The 22,864-nt window shown below is 35.3% G+C and overlaps 1 protein-coding gene and 1 long non-coding RNA gene across 12 annotated transcripts in view; one reads left to right on the forward strand and one right to left on the reverse strand.

The window, feature by feature from the left end:
* The window catches only part of LOC132692308 (uncharacterized), a 270,163-nt gene that overhangs the window by 215,659 nt on the left and 31,640 nt on the right, over nt 1-22,864 (forward strand). For 3 of the 5 annotated variants that reach the window (XR_014137608.1, XR_014137606.1, XR_009616283.2), the window contains exon 1: nt 22,518-22,715. This is a non-coding gene — a long non-coding RNA (uncharacterized LOC132692308). Of the gene's footprint in view, nt 1-9,670; nt 9,780-12,558; nt 12,669-22,517; nt 22,716-22,864 lie in introns of those variants that run through there. The other 2 variants (XR_014137607.1, XR_013555204.1) reach the window with 1 other exon arrangement.
* Nucleotides 1-22,864, reverse strand: part of SNCA (synuclein alpha) — a 161,906-nt gene that overhangs the window by 24,758 nt on the left and 114,284 nt on the right. The window lies entirely within an intron of this gene.

Below are 22,864 nucleotides of genomic sequence, written 5' to 3' on the forward strand. Positions count from 1 at the left end.
ACAGAGGCCCAATGCCTCACCAACACTTTTGACTTCATTGTCTTTTTCACCATTTCTGAGGGCCATTGGTGATTCCTCTGAGTTTGATCTCTGTTCTTTTTGCATCTAGCTCCCAATCTAATTTCCTTTACAGTGTAGACCGACAGGAGGATCACTAACAGAACGCTAGTCCTTAGCTCTTATTTCAGTCTGCAATTTCAGTTTGGAATCCTTTCCCAGTTACAGTCCACAGTCTCCATTAATGGAGTCTGCTGGTTTAGTCCACATTGGGAAATGCTGTTGATGTGTATAGGAACTTCTACTGGCAAGTTCACAGTAACTTCTGAAACCTGGCCCTGGGTTCTATCCTCAGATTCCACATTAAGAACTGCTGGTGGCAGTTACATTTGGAATTAGTCCAGAGTCCCCATTCTCTGAGGTCTGCTGGTTCAATCCTTTTTGCTTCCTGCTGGTGTCCACAGTTTTGTTTCCTTGGTAACTATTGGTTCCTGTTAATGTGCACATGAGATAAAAGCTAATTGCTAAAGGGAATCTTGGACACCAAAAACCTGCAAAAATTGGTGGGCATGGGTTGAACATTTAAGAGATGTTAGTGTGCACACCACCTAATACAAAGACTACCGCATTAGTATAAGTTGGTTACACAGTGGGTTAGATACTAGGTAAGCCATTGACTTTAAGAACGTTTCTGTGCAACAAGGTACACTGTAAAACATGCACGATTCCCAACCCACCTGCATATCCCTTTTAGATAACAGCTTGGCTCTGAGAAACCCAAAGACTTGGCATCCTTTTCTAAACAGTCAAGCACACCACCTTCTAGCACACCTGCTTATTTCTAAAAACTATGGTCCCAGAATGCGTGAATATCTACAGAAATGGCAAAATTTTATTTAAAACAATAAAATTACAATGGCCACTAGGAGGAATGTTCCAATTAGATAAGATCATTTAAAAAGTGTACTTAAAAGTAAAACCTTCAAAATTCCAAAAATAGCTTCACTGAAAATTTCATTGCAAAAAAACATAAAAAAATAAAAAGATGCAAAAAGTAATGCAAAAGACTGTAAGACTCAGACAATTCTTACTACTTCCCTCTATCCTCTTTTAGTTCAATACTCATCCTATTCCTCTCTCTAAATTGCCTTACATGAGCATAAACAGAAGTCTATCAAGTTAATGACCTTACAGGCACTCCCATATCTACCTTAGAATGAGGGCCCCCTGTGAGTTTTGCATTATCATACTCGTCTCATGGCTAAACATTTTTAAACAATAAGGTTTCTGATTATATGTTTATGTGTTTCTATTATAGAATGTGATATTTTCTACCTCTGGATGGTATTACAAACATTTGTAAAGAGTTCTGTTTAATTGGCCTAAATATAAGTGCTTATAACTTAAGAATTTTTTAGAAAAATCTCAGAAATATAATAGAAACTAAAGGAACTGCTTGTCAATTTCACGAGACCTGGGAAAAGTTTTAGTATTAAAGGTAATTTCAGTTTGCTCATTGATTATAATAAACATATCTTAGACTTATCAACACTGACTATAATACTAGTCAGTACTATACTGACTATAGTATTATATACTATAATAGACTTTTTTATTCTGCCTAGGCTTACTATTCAAACAGGTTCACACTATGTTGCAAAATTTTTCAGAGAAAAAAAAATTAGAATAGAGCTGATTTGTCTAATGTTCCAAATCTAAACATAATTAAGAAGCAAACTGAATAGGCATAAATTAAATAAAAAAGTTTAGGTGACATTTTAAGATCATTTCCCCAAATCTTTTTGATAACCTTAAACTTTAAAGTTTTGCTAAGTGATGAGTTAAGTTAAATTCATTAAGTATCAAAATTATTTCCAAGTAAAATACTGACACATTAATCACTGAACATAGGCTTATTCACTTTTACAGAGGAATCAAAAATATTTGCATCTATTAGTAAACATGTTTTATACCACACTGATAAATTTTCTGTGAATAAAGCAGAAACCATAAAAAGTATAAGTTAATTTTTCTTAGGAAAAATTAGGAAAATTTTGGTCTGTTCAAATTTTCTATTTCTTCCGGATTCAGTTTTGGTAGGTTATATGTTTATAGGCATTTATCCATTTCTCTGGGATGTCCAATTTTTTGGCATATAATTTTTGATAACATACTTTTATAATACTTTGTATTTCTGTGGTATAGGTTGTTATATCCCCTCTTTAATTTCTGGTTTGGTTTGAGTCCTCCCTCTTTTTTTTTTTTTTTTCATGATAAGTCTTGCTAGAGGTTTATCTATTTTGTTGATCTTTTCAAAGAACCAGATCCAGGTTTCATTGATTCTTCTATTTTTTAGTTTCTATTTGGTTCATTTCTGCTCTAATCTTTATTATTTTCTTTCTTCTGTTGGTTTGGGGTTTTGTGTGTTCTTTCTCTAGCTCTTTTAGTTGTAAGAGTAGGAGACAGTAATTTGAACAGACCAATTACTAGCAATGAAATTGAATCAGTGATCAAAATACTTCCAACAAAGATCCAGGACCAGACAGCTTCACAGGCAAATTCTACCAAACATTTACATAAGCCTTTTACCTATTCTTTTCTCAAAGTATTAAAAAAAAAATAGAAGATTAAAAAAAGCTTCCTAACTCATTTTATGAGACCAGCATTACTCTGATACCAAAACCAGATAAGGACACACACAAAAAGAAAACTACAGGCCAATATATCTCGCAACAATCCTCAACAAGATACTAGCAAGCTGAATCTAACAATACATAAAAAAATTATACACCACAATGAAGTAGGGTTTATTCCTGGAATGCAAGGGTGTTTCAATATTCACAAGTCAATCAACATGATGTATTATATGGTTTTTATCCTTTGTCTTGTTGATATAATCATTATAATAGCAGCAGAAAAAAACATGTGGCAAAGTACAACATCCATTCATTATAAAAACCCTCAACAAAGTAGGTTTAGAAGGAAGATAACATAATAAACGTCTATATGAAAAATCCACAGCTAACATCACCTTCAAAGGGGGAAAAGTCAGTGCTTTTCCCTTAAGGTCAAGAACAAGACAAGGATGTCCACTGTCATCACTTTTATTCAACATAGTACTAGAAGTCCTAGAGACAGCAATCAGACAACAAAAAGAAACAAAAAGCATCCAAATTGTAAGGAAAAAGTAAAACTTTCACTGCAGGTAACATAACACTCTATACAGAAAACCTAAAAGACTCCACCAAAAAACTGCTAGAACTAATAAATTAATTCAGTGAAGTCACAGGATGCAAAATCAATGTACAGAAATCTGTTGCATTTCTATACACCAATAATGAAGCAGCAGAAAAATTAAGAAAATAATCTCATTTACAATTGTACCAAAAATAATAATATACCTAAGAACAAACCTAACCAAAGAGGTAAAAGACCTATACTCTGAAAACTATAAAACACTGATGGGGCACCTGGGTGGCTCAATCAGTAAAATATCCAACTCTTGATTTGGGCTCAGGTCACGATCTCATGGTTCGTGAGATTGAGCCCCATGTGGGCTCCACGCTGACAGAACACAGCCTGCTTGAGATTCTCTATCTCCCTCTCTCTCTGCCCCTCCCACGCTTGCACTGGTTCAAAGTAAATAAAACAAACAAACAAACAAAAAACATTAATGAAAGAAATTGAAGATGACACAAAGAAATGGAAAGACACTCCATGCCCATGGGTTGGAAGAACAAATATTGTTAAAATGTCTATACTACCCAAAGTAATCTATGGATTTAATGCAATCCCTATCAAAATATCAGCAGCATTTTTCACAAAACTAGAACAATCCTAAAATTTGTATAGAACCACAAAAGTCCCTACATAGCCAAAGCAATTTTGAAAAAGAAAAGTTGGAGGCATTATATTTCTAGACTTCAAGTTATATTACAAAGCTGCAGTAATCAAAATAGTATTCTACTGGCACAAAAATAGACACACAGATGCATACAACAGCAAACCCAGAAAGAATCTCACAACTATATGATCAATTAATCATTGACAAAGCAGGGAAGAATATCCAGTGTGAAAAAGACAGTCACTTCAACAAATGGTGTTGGGAAAACTGGACAGCAACATGTAAAAGAATGAAACTGGGTCAATTTCTCTTACCATATTCAAAAATAAGCTCAAAATAGATTAAAGACCAGGCACCTGGGTGGCTCAGTCGGTTGAGCATCCCACTTCGGCTCAGGTCATGATCTCACGGTTCATGAGTTCGAGCCCTGCATTGGGCTCTGTGCTGACAGCTCAGAGCCTGGAGCCTGCCTCAGATTCTGTTGTCTCTCTCTCTGCTCTTCCCCCTCTCATGTTCTCTGTCTCTCAAAAATAAATAAACATTAAAAAATTCAAAATAGATTAAAGACCTAAATGTGAGACCTGAAATCATAAAAATCCTAGAAGAGACACAGGCAGTAATTTCACTGACATCGGCCAGATCAGCTTTTTTTTCTAAATAATCCCCCTAAGACAAGGGAAACAAAAGCAAAAATAAACTATTGGGACTACATCAAAATAAAAAGCTTCTGCACAGCAAAGAAAACAATCAACAAAACTCAAAGGCAACCTACAGAAAAGGAGAAGATATTTGCAAAAGAGGTATCTGATAAAGGGTTAGTATCCCAAATATATGAAGAATTTATACAACTCACTACCCAAAGAACAAATAATCCAATTGAAAAATGGGCAGAAGACATGAACAGACATTTCTCCAAAGAAGACATACAGATACATGAAAAGATGCTCATGATCAGTTATCATCAGAGAAATGCAAATCAAAGGTACAATGAAATATTGCCTTACACCTATCTGAATGGCTAAAATCGACAACACAAAAAAACAACAGGTGTTGGCAAGGATGTGGAGAAAAAGGAACCCTTTCACTGATGGTGGGAATGTAAACTGGTGTAGCCACTGTGGAAAACGGTATAGAGGTCCCTCAAAAAGGTAAAAATGGACCTATCTTTTGATCCAGCAATCACACTACTGGGTTTTTACCCAAAGAATACAAGAACACTAATTCAAAGGGATACATGCATCCCTATGTTCATTGCAGCCTTATTTACAATAGCCAAGATATGGAAATAACCCAAGTGTCCATCAATAGATGATGAATGGATAAAGAATAAGTGATATATATACATATATATCTTATATACAAATATATCAAATATATATGTATCTTATATATAAATATATACATGATACATATATATATGTATGTATATCCACACACATACATACATAATGAATATTATTCAGCCACAAAAAAGAATGAAATCTTGCCATCTGCAAGGACATGGATGGAGCTAGAATATATTATGCTATGTGAAATAAGTCAGAGAAAGACAAATACCATATGATTTCACTCATATGTGGAATGTATGAAACAAATGAGCAAAGGGAAAAAAGAGAGAGAGAGAGACAAACAAAAAAACAGACTTAACTATAGAGAACAAACTGATGGTTACCAGACTGGAGGGTCCTGGGGGAGGGGTGAATAGGTGATGGGGGTTATGGAATGAATTTGCTGATCTGAGAACTGGGTGATTACAATAAAACCTTAAAAAAAAATTCATGTTATCTCTTCTGGTCCAAATTTAGACCTATTAGGTTTTTATTCTTTCCCTCCCAGGCCTAAGTATTTTCTTTGTGCTTTTCTCATTTTACATCTTAAGAAATGGTTTGAGCTTCTGCCTGCCTGGGACATTCAGATTGTCAGTTCTTTTTTTGGCTATCTATGGGAGTAATTCCAGATATCAAAAAAATTGTATCTTTTACACCTTTTTTGAGGATTCCTCTTGGGTGCATGAAGTTTGATATTGCCAGAAATATTTACTGTTTGTCCTAGCTAAAACCTGAGAAGATATTCGAAAAGACTTAACAACTGTATAATCAGAAATTTGGCCAAATTGGAAGCTGATATTCAGAACCTGATATAAAACTTTTAGGCCTTCTCAGCTAAGCTCAAAGTACCCAGAGGAAAAGAAGACATTTTCATAGGTGGATGGTTGTGTCAGTCTTTTGATATCATTACACAGCAACCCAATTCTTTAAGGAATTAAAAAAAAAAAAAAAATCTGTTCTTATTTTATGAATTTAGTCTTGGCAGGATCAGAAGTGATTACAGAAGCAATTCAAAGATCACCAATCTTTTTTGCCCATCCCACAACCTCCTATTTATCTCAAAATATGTATAAATATTGTAAAAATCCTGGCCTTGAGAGAATAAGTCATTCTAGAAAGTGCTTGCATTTTTTTTTTTTTCCTATGCTATTGAACTGTAAATGTTCAGTGTGCTGCCTGGTCTTTGCCAGGAAATTAGTCCATCTCTTTAAAATGCAAATTTCAGAGAGGTAATTTTTATCAAGAAAAAACAAGGGCTAAAGCCATTTAGAACTTGACTTGCCAAGGACAAATACAAACCTTTAAAAAAATTTTTTTAATGTTGATTTATTTTGACAGAGACAACACACACAAGCATGAGTGGGGAAGGGCAGAGAGAGAGGGGGACAGAAGATCAGAAGCTGGCTCTGACAGCAGAGAGCCCGATGAGGGGCTCAAACTCATGAACCATGAGATCATGACCTGAGCCACAGTTGGACGCTTAACCTACTGAGCCACCCAGGTGTCCCCAAATACAAATCTTAATTGTCTCCTCCACAAATATTAAAGGAAAATTTAGCTATCTAGACCAATAACCTTAAATTCAGTACAAAAAAGTAGTTTTATTAGAGCATAGAAAACAAAACTCCCGTAGACTACTATGAAAGACTATGTGAAGCATACCGTGTATACACCAGAAAGTCAACAAGTGGTAAATACCTCCTTTGTGGCACAGGCTGCCCTAGATATCAGAAGCAAACTCCAGAAGTTGGAGGGCTTTGCCGGGATGATTATCACTCAGCTGATAGTGGTCGCCAATAAAGTTTTTATGACAGAGAAGCCGCAGCCGAAAGAGAAGTGAACAGAAGACTAAAAAAGAAGGCCACCCTTCTCGCAGCAGCACTAAAAGAAACAGACACTGCAAAGATGGGAAGACCCCAACCACAAAAATGGGGGAAGCCCAGAGCCCCCTTAGCAAAGGACCAATGTGCATACTGCAAAGAGAAGGGACACTGGAAGAATGAATGTCCGAATCGGAAGGGGCCCTCAAAACCCAGCCGATATCAGGAGGAACGCTGAGAAGGGGACCTTATTGGTCTGGCCAAGAGAGAATCAGACTGAAGGGGACACTGACTCTCTCTCCCTGTTCCTCTGCCTCATAATGTGAAGGATTCTCCCTCCTTTCCCAGGTTAATAGCTATAATTGGGGCCAACTGTGGTTAGTCTGCCTCGGGCTGGGGACTTTAAAGAATGTTCCCAAGCAGTTGCTGAAACTCCATTTGTTTCGGGGAAATTCCTGGTCTTCTTTAGCCTGATGTGGATATTCCACTTTGGTGGAAAAACATGGTGGCTGCTCCTCTGAGTTAAGGTTTTAAATTAGGTTTTCCTCCTCTGCCTTCCCCTCCCCCTGATGTTTCTGCATCAACGTGGGTGTGGTCTACGTAGCTGGTTCCAATACCCTCCTCAGTGCCTCAGGCACCATTGGCTCCTCCTCCCATCCTCAAGGTCAAGGAGTAAAGTACACCCCCTTGGACAACTAGGTCTTTTCCAAATAGAATGAATTGCTAAAGCTTTGATTACTGAATATAGGTTTGTGTTTTTAACTTCTTACTGCAGAGAAATTAAGGCTATTTGGATCTATTGGAAAACATGCTTTGTACTTAATTGGTTCATGAATTTACCATCTAAAAAAACTCTGGTGTAAACACCTCTCAGTTGGTTACTAAGTCCTCAATGGAGACCAAGGTTTCCTAAGAGTTAAAATTCTGCTAAGTGTATTTAAGACTGATGGAAATACGGAAAGCAACCCTGTATATAGGAAAGTAGGAAGTATGTAAGAAAGATATAAGGGATGGAAATTTGTTTTTGTTGATGGTAGAAGAAAATAATTTTGTCCTAAATGAGACTGGTTATTTGGAGAGAAATGGCTTTGGGACAAAGTTTGAAGGCAACGGAAAGTTGTAGAAGGTTCATGAAGGGAAATCTTTGGAAAGGAATTTTATGTGTGCTCAGGATGGACTAAGGTTGAGATGAATGGAAGTTTAAAAGTACACTGGTATAAGGTTGAAATTCTGCTTTTCTCTCTGTTCAAATGACAAAGTTTTCTTGGACTGTTGATCTGCTCTTGATAAGACAATTCAAACAATGGTTTGTCTTCCGGGAAAACCAAAGTTTTAGGTTTCATCTTTATCAGGTCTTTGATTATGTTAAAGGAGATAGGTTTTGGTAACAACTATATAATGCTATACATTCACCTTTAGGGTCTCTTATTGCCACCTTGGTTGAATAAATAAAGTTTTAAGATTTGTAATGATCTGTAATCCTATTCAGGATGTACTTATAACTTCCTAAGGTTTTAACAAACTTCCCAGGATTTAAATGGTAAATTAAGTCTTTTTGGCCAATTAGGCCCTTTTATTTTGGGTGCTAAGTTACTTGGAAAAGCACTGTCATACAATGGTAAACCTTAGGTTGTATTGCACAGGTAAATGCTGTAACTGCCCATATATATATGCAATTCCTAAAGTTTTAGTGTTTTGGTATAATGTCATCAGTTAATATTCTGATTACTTGAAGTGTTATGTGTCACAGAAATAACTGAATTTCTTTGTCGATTGCATCATAACGAACTCTCATCAGATCTTTAACAATGTCTATTTCTAAGATTTTGTCATTTATAATTATTCTTATTCTCTCACAAAACATGTCTCTTCTTCAAGGAGATTTATAAAAAGGACTTTGGGGACAAATACAGGTATTCAACATCTTTAAGGCTGATACTAAAATGGGTAAGAATTTCCAGAACTAAAAAGCTGCATTCAAATTGAACAACAATTAGGAACATGGGATTAAATGAACTGAAGAAGATTATAGTTTTATGATTCTGGTTGAAAATATTGCTGGTTCTCGGGGCGCCTGGGTGGCGCAGTCGGTTAAGCGTCCGACTTCAGCCAGGTCACGATCTCGCGGTCCGTGAGTTCGAGCCCCGCGTCGGGCTCTGGGCTGATGGCCCAGAGCCTGGAGCCTGTTTCCGATTCTGTGTCTCCCTCTCCCTGCCCCTCCCCCGTTCATGCTCTGTCTGTCTCTCTCTGTCCCAAAAATAAATAAAAAAACGTTGAAAATATTGCTGGTTCTCTAATGTTTCCTCTTTCAGAATAAGGAAAGTTTTCTTTTAAGATATCTATGATATACAGAAATGTCATAAAGCATTCATTTGAAAACTGAAGCATTTATCTTTTTTCTCTACATAACTTCCTGAAATTCAAAAACTCTCGGTGAATATTCTTTGTTTCATGGCAATTATAATTGTTTGCATAAGTTCAATAAGAATCTGTTCATTTTGTAACAGTTCACCATTGGAAATACTGGTTATTTTACCAAGGCTTTGACTGGAATGTCATATTTCAGAGTGACATTCATAGACTCAGATATGACCAGATAGCTTTAAGGAACTAAGGTTGGCTTTATGAAACATGGAGCCATAAAGCCCCTTGGAAATGTTGGCCTGATACCTTGCTTACAGATTTCCCAGAAGCCTCACCAGATGAGTAATGAAGGTCACTTCCAGGCAGGTGCAGGAACCTCAGGATATTTTGGGGACCTCATGAAGAGGAATATGCCCAATTCTACAGGTATTGTAGGCCTGTCTGATGGCAAGTATTTGGCAAGTTTTTTTTAAAGGCATCAAAGGGGGGAATGTTGGAGAAATGAATAAAGTACTGTGCCAAAGATGGCCGAGGGGACTAAAACAAGCTCTGGTCTCTAGCTTAGAGACCCCTCTTCCGGGTTCTTCTTGCCCTGTTTGCCGCACATGAGAAAACCCACCACAGATATGGAAGCTGACAACTATAAATTACACTTCCCACTTGCCTTCAGCGCTCAGATTTTTGGAGAAACGGTCTCCTCTGAGCCCGCTGGTGTTAAATAAATCTCCAACCCACCAAGATCTCCAAATTTTGCTTGGTTTTTCTGACAGTGTTCCAGCCTGGTTCCATAACAATATAAATATCTAATTTCCAAATAAGACAAAATACTAAAATATTAATTAATAAACATAGGTTTTTCTACTTTTGGCTTGTTACAGAGAAACTAGAAGATATTTGGAAATGTTAATGCTACATTTGAAAACTTTAAGAGACATGCTTCTAGAAATTTTAAAATATATTCATAAATTTGAAAATTTAAAAAATGCTGATGTGACCCTTCACAATTGCTTATTCTTAGAAAGCTTAATTTCTAGTCAAAACTAAGGGTTAAAGTTCTAATCAATATTTGTAATTAAAACTACTAAAAATAGGGGAAACATCTCTGTATGCCAGGAAAGGATACATTTTCAGCATAAATAAATAAATAAATAATAAAAGAAGTGAAAAATTAAGATGCATTTTTTTGTTGAGGTGGAAAAAAAGTAATTTTGTCCTAAATAGAGGTTAGTTTAAGGAGAAAAATACAAAGGACAAAATCAGAATATAAAAAATAATTATAAGCAAACCTTTAAAAAATTAATATATGGTCAAGCTGGCTAAGATTTAAAAAATTTATTTTTAATATAGATTTAATATCAAAAGCTGGTGCAAAGTTAAAATTTGGTTTTGTCTTTTTTAAAAGGACAGTTTTCTTGGACTTTTAGTCTGGTTTTAGTAAAATTATTGTATAAGATTTTTTACCTTTTAAATATTAAGTTTCATAATTATCTGTGATCCTATTTAGAATAAGTGCTTTATTTAAAATCCCTTTTTTGGTATTTTTGACAAACTTCCAAAATCAAATTCTTTTTAAATTTAGTTTAATTTTCTTAGTGTTTGTTTATTTTTGAGAGAAAGAGAGAGAGACAGAGCATGAGCAGGGGAGGGCAGAGAGAGAGGGAGACACAGAATCTGATGCAGGCTCCAGGCTCTGAGCTGTCAGCACAGAGCCTGACAGGTGTCTTGAACTCATGGACTGTGAGATCATGACCTGAGCTGAAGTCAGATGCTAAATCAACTGAGCCACCCAGGTGCCCCCAAAATCAAATTCTTTTTTTAAATGCCTTTTTAACTTGAAATATGCCAAAAGATTTGTTAAACAAATTGGGCATTTCATATGTAATTTATATGGAAGCACTGTCAAATAAATAATACTAAGCCTTTTTTATATTTATAGGATTGTGGTACATGTGATGAAGTCCATTCTCCTGCAAAAATGGCCCCTCATTGCCAGACTTTTGCCATTTTAATGTCCTCTGACATGGCACCAGTTTGCTTCTGAATGAGAAAATTTCATATGGAGAAATAATGGTTGTAAATTCAACAAAACACCTGCAACTAGACTTCACTAAATTGCTACCTTGTATGGTTATCAATATGTTCTTATTATTGTATATGCATTTTCTAGATGGATTAAAGTCTTTCCTTGCTCCAAGTCTGATGCCCTCACAGGAAAAACAAAAAAACAAAAAACTTAAATGTGTTTCCCATTTATGTGTACTTTCCACTATCACCAGTGATTAAGGCATCCACTTCACTGGCCTAATCCTAGAAGCCTTACCAAAAACTTTATCAACTTGAAATCCTATCAGTATACAGCCTTTTGCTGATCCCTTGTTGTTTCATGCTAGTATGATCAGCTACCGTAAATCTCTAATGTCTTATGCTCAAGCCTGTCATCCATAGGATGTCATCCATAAAGAAGGTTTGCTAGATCCTAATTTAAAAGAACCTGTTGGTCACCCTCTACAGTGTGGTGGCTGGTCTAAAATGTCATCAGAGGAAGACAACCCTTGAACCCCACTGACAGGGACCTTAACAAGTGCCTCTGACCACTGACACTGCTGCAAAACTAAAAGATGGTAGAGACCTCTAAATCAAATTGACAAGGAAGAGAAGTAGCTGACATTGAGGTAGATGGCTTCCTGCCAAGGTTCCAGATTAAGACTTCATACATTAACTGAACATAAAACCCCTTCTTCCTCTTTTCCTTTCCTCTCCTCTCCTCTCCTCTCCTCTCCTCTCCTCTCCTCTCCTTTCCTTTCCTTTCCTCTGGCATTGGCCTAGAAAGATAACACCCTCATCTGTATCTCTCAGGCCATTGCTAAGGCAGGGAAATCTTTGATTTCAGGCAAAGAGAAAATCATGTGCCCCTAATTTTTCACAAGCAAAATAAGACATCTCATTAGTTGTTTCTCCTAAATTTACATTGTTGAGTTAAATAGGACTTCTCAGGAGGCTTTTTGTGATTCAGGATTCACTCTTTTTGGCAGGTCTCTATTTCCCCAATTAGGGATAAATATAAATAAGGCTACAATCAAAAATGTCTCCCTACTTCTTGAAATCATTAAAAAATCTGCCAAAGTAATAGTAGCCCAACAAATGTCTTTAAACTCTCCAGCCATAGTTGTCCTTGATAACAGAAGAGCTCTTGATTATCTTTTAGCTGATCAAGGAGGTGTCTGTCCTTTGAACAACATCACCTGCCATGTCTAGGTTGACAATTTTGAGGAAGCTAAAACTCAAAATAAGGACAAGCTGCTTGACTTTAAAAAGGTATGCCTTTCCATGGGGATTTTCTTTGACTTATTTGACTTTGATTGGTTTGGGTCTTGGGGACCATGGTTCCAAGGTATATTCTAAATTTGGGGAATTATCCTGCTTATAGTAATCATAATAATCTCCCTGGTCCATTATATTCTCTCAAAAAACTTTAAATGTATGTTTGCAGCTACTAACCACCAAGCAAATTATCCCCCTGAGACTGGAACATTTAAGGAACAACAACAACAATTATCAACTTAAAAAATGTCAACTGGAAAATGTGACCTATGAATATCACAGAGGTTAAGTAAAAATGTCATGGCCTATTGATGCCTCACAGAGGAGCAAACAAAGTTGTAGGAACTTCAGTGAGATAGGTTAGAGAGAAGCCAATGCCTTCAAGCTTGATAACATCTGTCAGTTAAGCTGAGAGTCTGCTCAAAAGTGAAGAATTGTTATAAAGAAAACCACAGGCCCAAAATGGTGTCACTTAGACTAAGTTCCTATAGCAGGGCTTGATACCTATTCTAATTTCAGCTTCAACTTCCCCCAGAAATGTAGTTTTCACCAGTCAGGAATACTGGTCAGTGCCAATCAGTCTGCCACCTGGGTCCTCTCCATCCCTCAAAGGAAGAGTAATATGCATGATAAAAAAAAAATAATAAAAAACAAACAAAAAAACCCTGTGTTTTCCCCTAGAAAGTGGGCTTACCTGAAATAATTCTTTTTTTTTTTTTCTAATAACCTTCTTGCCTCACACTTTTTCTATGAAAACTTTTCATTTTGTGTATCTCCCTGGGCCCTCCCTCTACTTGCTAGGTGGTATGCTGCCCCATTCAGTATTTGTTTAATAAAGCCAATTAGATCTTTAAAATATACCCAGCTGAATCTTTGTTATCTAACAGAAAAAAGAGGGGAAAAGATAAAAGTAGGCAATCAAAAAGAATCCCAGGGTATTCAACAACTATCAGCATGTAACAAGAACAGGTTTATACTTTCAGAAACCTTTAACTCATTAAAGGCATAAATATATTGTGTTCACAAGTCTGACTGCTGGACTTTATAAGTGTTGTTCTCTGGAGAATGAAATTATTGAATACATTAATATTTGAATAAATTTTTAACTGACTAAAAATCTTAAATAACTATTTTATATTACATAGAACAGGGACAGCTCACAGAACTATGGACCAACTATCCTCAACCACATCTTCCATAGGAAACTTGGTCTTAGAGAGGTTTAATAATTTACTCAGAGTCAAAATGGCACAGGTGACTTATGCTCTAAACCACTGTTCTGAAGTTCTCGGAGAGTTCTGGCATTCAAACGTTTTAATTGAAAAGTACAGATTTCAGTAACTGAAAAATTTGACTTTCTGTTATGTCCCTATGTCCAATTTATCCTTTTAAGACCTAGTTAAGAGTCTATTTTTGGTAAATGAAATTCTTGTAATTTGATTGCTGAACCCATCAAAGAATTTTATTCAGTAATATTATATATTCTATGGGGCCATTGCATCTTTCATATTATAGAAGTCTACCCAGAAGGAAAAACAATATTAGTTAAAGCATAGGTGAAAATTGTATCAAACTACTCTAATGAATCACCTGTGTGTATAAAAATCTACCTCAAAGACATGCCTGGGAAATTAGTGAGGGTCAAGGAACTGGTAGGAATGAAGTGACAGTGTAAAAGGCCTACTCCCATGATGATTCTTGCTACGTAAGTAAGCAAAATCCTTTAAGGGCAAGGATAACTGTTAATTCAACCTCCTGTTTTCTATGGAGTCCTGTGCTACAATATGATTTCACTGTCCCACCTTCCCCCCTCATAGCCTGATGTCCCAAAATCTTCAGTAATGTTTATTACACGATAATCAGAATAGGATGCTGTGGGATGAGAAAGGCACAGAATAGGTGGGAGATAGATTATTTTATGGAAAAAAAATAGAGTCAGAATTGACAAGGAGAAATGTAATCTCAGAAATCATCAGGAATGTATTTTCCTTTCCTGTACAAACTATACTTTAGGTTAAACAAATAGTTGGTGAGTACAAGCTTTTCTCTTTAGATATACTCTAAAGAAGATAAAGTAGAGTATCATGCTTTTACATGGAATCTAGGCAATGATTGGCAATGGCTGCTAACAAGACTTGAGATATAACCACACGTTCTGTGTTCCTTATAAGATATCCTTGCCAAACATCTGAACTGGATTCACATCTATCACTAGATCTGACAATTTACAGCAATGCAAGGGGCTGAAGAACATGTTCACATTAGATGCAACTGGCAAATTTTCTGACTATGGGGAGTGATACAAGACAAATAATACAGATACTTCAACAAGTAAATTTCAAGGTAAACAACAGTTTTGAAGAAGCTATAGATTAAAGTAGATGAGAGCATCAGAAAACTGCAACTTAAGAATGTTATTTTAGTCTTACTTGAATCTTGATTTAGGCAAATATGAAACAGGGAACTCTGAACACTGGGTAGAGAGTTACTTTTCAAGGATGATCATATATTGGGCTTTTGCATTAAAAAAAGTGTCTTTAACTTTTAGAAATTAAATAATCAAATGTTTATTATTAAATAAGATATCTAGGTATTTGGTTTGAAATTATCCAGGTTTGGGTGGGGAGAAATGGATGGAGTATAGAAGAAACAGCATCTATCCGTTGATGATCAGTTGTGTATGTCCTTTTTCTTAACAAATTTAATAAAATTCATTTCAGTAGTCTCTAACACTAATATGTTTTTCAGAATATGACTATGTGATCTATATTTGCCAACTCCATGTATTAGTAGATTTTTAAGTATACTAAAACATTTAGCAGCTATTCCAAAGAGATTATCATAAGAAACACTTTAATTAACAGATATAATTTTATCTTTAACTTATATATTTGCCATTTTATCTCTTAATAAATTTCAATTTTAACTCCAATTTAGAACTGTGCCTAATTATGCTTTGAATGTTAAATAACATTAATATTTCATATTTATGGATAGTAAGGACTTGTTTTCAAAACATAATCCATATCATAAAATATGAAATTCAGCTTCTATTCATTTTTACCACACCAAAAACAAAAACAAAAACAAACAAACAACAACAACAAAAGTTATATAACAAATGTTGAACACTTTTGGAAACATTTTTGTTCCCAAGTTTTTATTATAGTGTATCAGGCCAGAATATATTACAGTAATAAGATACATGAGAAAAACACGCCTAGATTACGGCATATACCTGCATGTTTAGGAAAAGAAGTTGCATGCAAAGTTCAATAGAGTGTATAGATGTAGTAAGAGAAACCTTCTTTTACAGAGGAATTAAAGATAATTGGGTCTATTAGTAAAGATGCCACATTGGAAAATTTACTACAAGAAGAATATGCTTCTAGATAGTGTTAAATGGTTTATAAATTCACCAATCCCACAGAATGCTGGTGTAACAACCCACAGTTGCCGACTTCTTAGTTTTCACTAGGAATGAAGAATTCTAAGAGTTAAGAATTCTAATCAATGTATGTTGTTAAAACTACTTAGAAATAATAAAGATCAAAGGAAACCACTATATATGAAAAGTTGCTAAGGACTGTAAAATAATTGTTTCAGAATGAGAAAGAGGAAAACATCTGAATGGCTACATGAAAGTTGTAGAAGGTTTGTGGAAAATGAATATTGGAGAAGGAATTTTATGTGTGGTCGTGATGGCTAAGATCAGAATGGATTTAATTTTTTAAAAAAATAGTTTTAATATCAAAAGTATACTGGTACAAAACTGGAAGTTGTTTTTGTCTGTTAAAAGGAAAAAATTCCCTTAGATTATTGGTCTGCTCATAATAAGACATTTTAAACATAGGTTTCTCTTTACTTTTTAAGTCATCTGCTTGGTCAGCAAAGATCTTGTGTCTTACCAAAGTGACTTATTGTGCTTCACATTGACTTGATCAGGTTTTTGATTACTTAAGACCCAATCTTCTATTAAGAGAGCTAAGCTTTTGTCCATCACTATGTAGCCTGTGTATTTGCCTTTAACATCTTTTGTCACTTTTGTTAAATAGATAATTCTTATTTTATAATGGTTTGTAATCCTAATTAATCAAACCTTTTGACATTTTCTTAAAATCAAATTCTAACTTCAAACTAATTTTGAGAATTCCTAGAGGAACCCTGGAAAATCTCAATGAGGTTGTCTCTCACCTTGTAATAGAGAGATGATAAAACAATTAGGTTTATTTGGTATGTTAAATTATGTGTTAAGCATTATTAACTAAGTGATGATAAACCTTCTTAGATTATATTTGTGGACATATGAATATATATTTATACACACATATATATCTATATACATATATATCTATATATACATCTATATAGAGATAAATAGATGCATGTTATAAATATGTGTTCTCAAATTTGTACAAAATTCATAAAAATATGATATATTCTGGTGTAATGTTATCAGTCATAATTCCAGCTATTATCTTAAAATGTATGTCAGAGAAATAATCAAGATTCCTCATCAATTCCATTATAATGAACTGTCATCAGATCTTTATCTATGGGCATTTTAAAGTCTTTTGTTATTTATAGACCATCATTGTGTTACTCTAATGCTTTTGCAAAAATGAGATTCATGGAAAGAACCCTACCAAGGACTCTTGACCACTGACATTGCAGCCAAATTCCAAGCTATAAAAATTCAGGTGCATATCTCACACCTCCTGTCTCTGTCATGTCAGACTCCCTAACACTAGAGGCCCATTTCCCTATCTCTAGTTAACAATCCCAATCCGGAGAACTTTGCAACCAGGCTCTATACAATGAGAGTGAGACAAGGCAAGGGTAAAGAAAATAAAACCACTTAAATTGTCTATAGACCCTTACATTTTACCAGCCTCCATGGCTGTCGTGCTTCCAGTCCTGAGCCACAGGCTCAAACAGGAATTACCAGAAGGCATACATGATTCAAGATTTACTAGCTTTGGCAGATCCCTACTCCCCTGGCTAGGAATAAGTATAAATGAGGCTATTTTCAGGAACCACTCCTGTGGCCAACAGCACTTGCTGCACCTAGATTAACATTTCTGAGGAAGCTGAGACTCAGCTACATAAAATTACTGAACAATCCAATTGGCTTAAGAACGTGACCCCTTCAAAGGGGTCTTTCTTTGACTTGAGTCTGATTGGTTTGGGTCCTGGGGACCACGGCTGTAAAGTGCACTCCACACATCAAGAATGATCCTGCCCATAATAATCATAGTAGTCTCCCCGGTGCACTGTAGTTTCTCAAAAGATTTAAATGCATGTTAACAGCTGCTAACCACCAAGCAAATGACCTCCCTAAGAATAGAACATCATAACAGGAACAAAGAAAATGACCAACTTAAAAAATTTGAACTTGACGTTGTGAGCTGTGAGTACTATGCAGAGATTCAGCAAAAACCATGAGAGCTCCAGAGTGGTAACTGGAAGTAGTGCTAATGCCTTAAAGTATCAAATCTCTTAATTAGGTTGAGAATCTGATCAAAAGGGGGAAATGGTTAATAACAAACAACAACAACAAAACTGAGATAGGCCCAGAATGGAGTCATTTAAGCTAAGCCTGATATCACCAAACCAAGACTTAATTTCATTAAAGTTTCAGCTCTCCCAGAAACGGGAATCTTAAAGGAGTCATTCGGGAATCTCCTGATGAACACTAGTTAGGTTCACTGCTTGATAAATGCCCCGCCATCTCCTAAAGGAAAGTAACCTTCCCATAACAAACCTGCTTTTTTTTACTTACATATAATTTCCTTGTTCCCACTCCCTTCTGCCTACTAGTCTTTCATTTTGTACAGTTCGAGCTCCTTTCTACCTGCTAGATTGGAAGATTCCCGATTCAAATTAATTTTTTGCTCAAATAAACCCTTAAAATTGTTAATATGCCTCAGTTATTCTTTTAACAAATGTAAGTTAATATACTTGGCATAACAAAATTATTTTTGTTCAATTGTAGGACTTTTAGTTTTTTGTATATTTATTCTAATGCACAATGGAGATGAAAATTGCTTCTGCAAACAATCCTCTCAAGCAAAACCTACCATCATCTGGGGTTGTTGTTAACAATGTAGGTTTCTAGGGCCCTGCAAATGTTTTATATGTTCCTTGGAAATTATTACTCCACATCATCAACTGTTTGTAAACTCTGCAGCATCGTTTGGTTTAGAGTAGAGCAATGTACTTGCTGTCAGTGTGAATATATCAAAAAACCACTTTTTAAAAAATCTTTCAGCTGGAAACCTATGAAGATTGTTGGCAAATGGATAGGGTGTTCTAAAGACTCTAAGAAGCAACACCTGATCATGTTTTTAATAATGGCTTCATCCACTGCCAGTCATCTAGGCCTTAAACATTTTCCTCACTGTGTTTACATTGAAAGATATTTTGGGTAGAACTGTTATTTTGCTGCATTGTAAAACAATGTTAATGAACCCCAAATAACTCAACAGCTCAAACAAAAGAGAGTAACCCTAATGATAAAGAAACTAAATAAAGAACTCCAACTTAAGAGAGAAAAAAGGTTCAACATAGCACCCATCTTAAAGAATCCAGTATTTGATATAGCTTGATTTGAAATCAAGCTCAGAACTGCTGTTCCAAGGAAAGTGACATAGACTGTTGAAATAATGTGCATATCACATACTCTTGATTTTTAAAAAGGAAGTAAATGAAATGTGTGTAGACAGGGCTAAGCGACATTTATTTTATTCAAAACTAATAAAATGAAGTAGGCAGGTGTAAGAATCGTTTTTAAAAATAAGGCTAAAATATATTCAATATTTTCAAATTTTTGTCAGTTCTTAGTGTTCTAATAATGTCATTTGAAATGGAGAGCAAAGAGCATCTGATTCAAAATCAGATTCTTTTTTTTTAAACAAATAAGGAATCTTATAAAGAAAAGAAGTTGAATAATACTAATAAAAAAACTTTGGACAATGTTATTTAATCTTTAAAACCAAAACAATATTTGTACTTCAGAAACACCACGGTATTTTAAGTCTTAATGTTATGAATAGAAAATTAAAAAATGACGTAATGATCATATTTGTTTCCAGACTATAAAGAGTGTTTAAATGCATTCTAGTAATTAAGTGCTATGACATGAGAAACCATGAAAATTGACATATTCTGGTGTAATCAACACCTAAAGAATAAAAAATATTGCTAAAGAGACACTTAATGAACTCCTACCCCCTTTTCCAAATATGTATGGTTAAATTAAAATTCTATTTTTTAAGGGTAGGGTATAGTTATGGTTTAGATCTAGGGCAGAATTAAAATGATTAGCAGAATTGGTCCATTCAATGCTATACCTTTAGGAATGCATAAAATAAGGCAGGATAAGCATTAATGGCTATTTGCGATTAGAGACCTTGGGGTTGAGGCCTATTGGACTAATCTGTTCAATTATGTAGTGAGATAGATGTAAAAGAGAATGAGTTAGTGGGAGGGCAAGGCATCAGCAGGAATTAAAAGGTAATAGGCCTGGTACAGCCATAGAGACAAATCTGTAAGTACAATATTTTGAATTTTTTGCACTGCTTTTTCAATATAGCAGTATTTTAGATTCTGTTGGCCTAATTTTCCAACAAGATAGAACATTTTAGTTTTGATAATATGATCTCCTGTTGTCCTTTGTTTTAGCCCACAATTTTTCTGTCACCATTTACTACTCACTTGTATAAGCATGCTTTAGGATGTGGGAAAACACACACATACCACATGTATTATATTAGACCACTGATTATCTCTGAGGCTAGCTCCTGAGACCATCATAATTCTCTTAACTAAAAAGTGCAACTACAGCACATGATTTTCATCATAAATTGCATATGCCACAGTAAACAAAACCTAGCAACAAGACTGAGGGAAGATATAGTTCCTGGTCATCTGCTAGGCTTTCTTAGTGGCAAAGCAACCTACACTCTTCATGCATTATACACCTACTCAGATTGTCTCAGCAAATTTACAAATTACTATGTCATCAACCATCTGTATCACTTGGGTACAGTCAAATTGATGAACACCATAAGTCTACAGTAAACACATTATACACTACACATAGTTCATACCTACAGGGGAATCTTTTCAGATTAAAAATGCAAATCTAGGGGCACCTGGATGGCTCAGTCAATTAAGCAACCAACTCTTGATTTCAGCTCCGGTCATGATCTCATACTTTGTGAGTTCAAGCCCCGTGTTGGGCTCTGCGCTGACAGCATCGAGCCTGCTTGGGATGCTCTCCCTCCCTCTCTCGCTGACCCACCCCTGCTTGTGCACTCTCTTTCACTCTCAAAGTAAATAAACTTTTAAAATTCAAATCTATTTTAATTAAATGATACTTTTAGAGAAACCAGTCTTCAATAGAAATATGTATTTAGAAGCCACTTATACCCTACTTTGGATAATTTATTAGCATACTATTTATTTTCTTCTGCCCTTTTATTTTTGAGTCTTGGCAATCCCCTCAGAGAGAGAAAGATAAAGGTAACAGATGCAATTAAAATTAGTTTGACTTTTTAAAGGCTTAAAATGAAGGAGAGTGCAAAATTAATACATTAACCTATTTGGGAATTTTTTTGGATGCCATTTATCAGTATTACCTCTCAACCCGTTTTTAAATACATCAAATCATAAATTACAAAATAACTGTTCTATAAATCAAGAATTAGTATGAAATCATATTTTAGAAGAAATTTCCATTGTATAGCCAAGTGGTAATATTCTATCTTAAAACTTTATTCTTCTTGGTAAGCATAGCAAGCAGCTCAGTCACTGCCATATTTATGACCATGCCATGTAATTAGCTGACTCACCTAATAAGACTTCACAGGAGAGCAACACTGCCAGCTTTTTTTTTCCTGTTACTTGGTTATAGACCTAGTTCCAAACACTAATGTACATTGGGAAGTCTAGTAATAAACTATTTTTTGTTTTCACATATAAAAATTAATCCTCTTCTTCAATTAATGAAAAATGCTACTACACACACACACACACACATTTTTTAAAAATTTATTATTTTAAATTTTAAAAACACCCCCTTGGATAGTGATTGAATGAGACATCAAAATAAAAGGTCAACCTAAGAAAGATCTACTCTTGTGTTAAGCTCAGAAGCAGCCAGTCATTTTATCTTTCAAATGCACTGATATATGGAGGCAAGTCTTAAAACTAGCAACTGGGTACAGAATCAATGAGGAGTTAGAGATCAGGAGTCTTCTTCTATATTTTAGGGATGTTGGGAATGCTAAAAGGCTCCCAGAAAGAAAAAACCTGCCATCAAAATCTCAGTGATCCAAGATCCAGGTATTTGTTTTCAAAACTTGGGGGGAAACTGGTCTTAATATCTGACTGGGAGAAAATATGTCAGGCAAAATGAACTGCTCATACACCAAAGACTGGATGGGACCAATAGGGCTCTGAAGTACAGAGTGAATACAGTAGCTTCAAGACTAGTGGATGTTAAATCTAGGAGGAGAATCTTAAAGAGCAATATAAAGATGTGTCTTCTTCATCTAAGAAAGACTAGGAAAGGCCCTAAGAAAGCCAGAGCACAGCACAGTACATGTAATCAGATGCATGTGATATCTGAGGTTCCAAGAGTCTCCTTGCTACTGGGAACAGAGGCCAGTCACATGTGAAAGGCTTTGAAGAAATGGAAGAAAAACTCTTCAAGTGGATCTCAGCCTTCAAGTTGGAATATCTTTATATTCCATAGTATCTGGAATTCTATAGTGTATGTATACATAAACCATGTATATGTCACAGTAGCATCTATGACTGACAAAAGAACTCTGGGAACAAGGCCCCACGGTTGTCACTTTCTGTGGGTGTTGCAATTACCCTATCCTGTAAATTATTTCATTGTTAAGCTTTGTCACACTATTACGGTCATTACTTTCTTTTGGTTACTTAGAAAAAGTCTCCTCTGAAAACCTCTATCCATGTTTCAACACATCGGAGATAAAAGGAAATCTACTTAAAAGATTATCAAGAAAGGTAATGGCCTGGGTGTATCCTTAGAAGGTCATTCAAGTAAAATATTAAAATGCTTAATTTTCCATTTTACAACTAAGGTTCATTTATAGCTTACTCTATATTTGGTACTGTCTCAAGAGTTTCACAAGCATTATTTGATCTTAGAAAAC

The sequence above is a fragment of the Panthera onca genome, chromosome B1 (genome assembly GCF_046562875.1).
Source record: "Panthera onca isolate mPanOnc1 chromosome B1, mPanOnc1 haplotype 2, whole genome shotgun sequence".
Classification (NCBI taxonomy): domain Eukaryota; kingdom Metazoa; phylum Chordata; class Mammalia; order Carnivora; family Felidae; genus Panthera; species Panthera onca.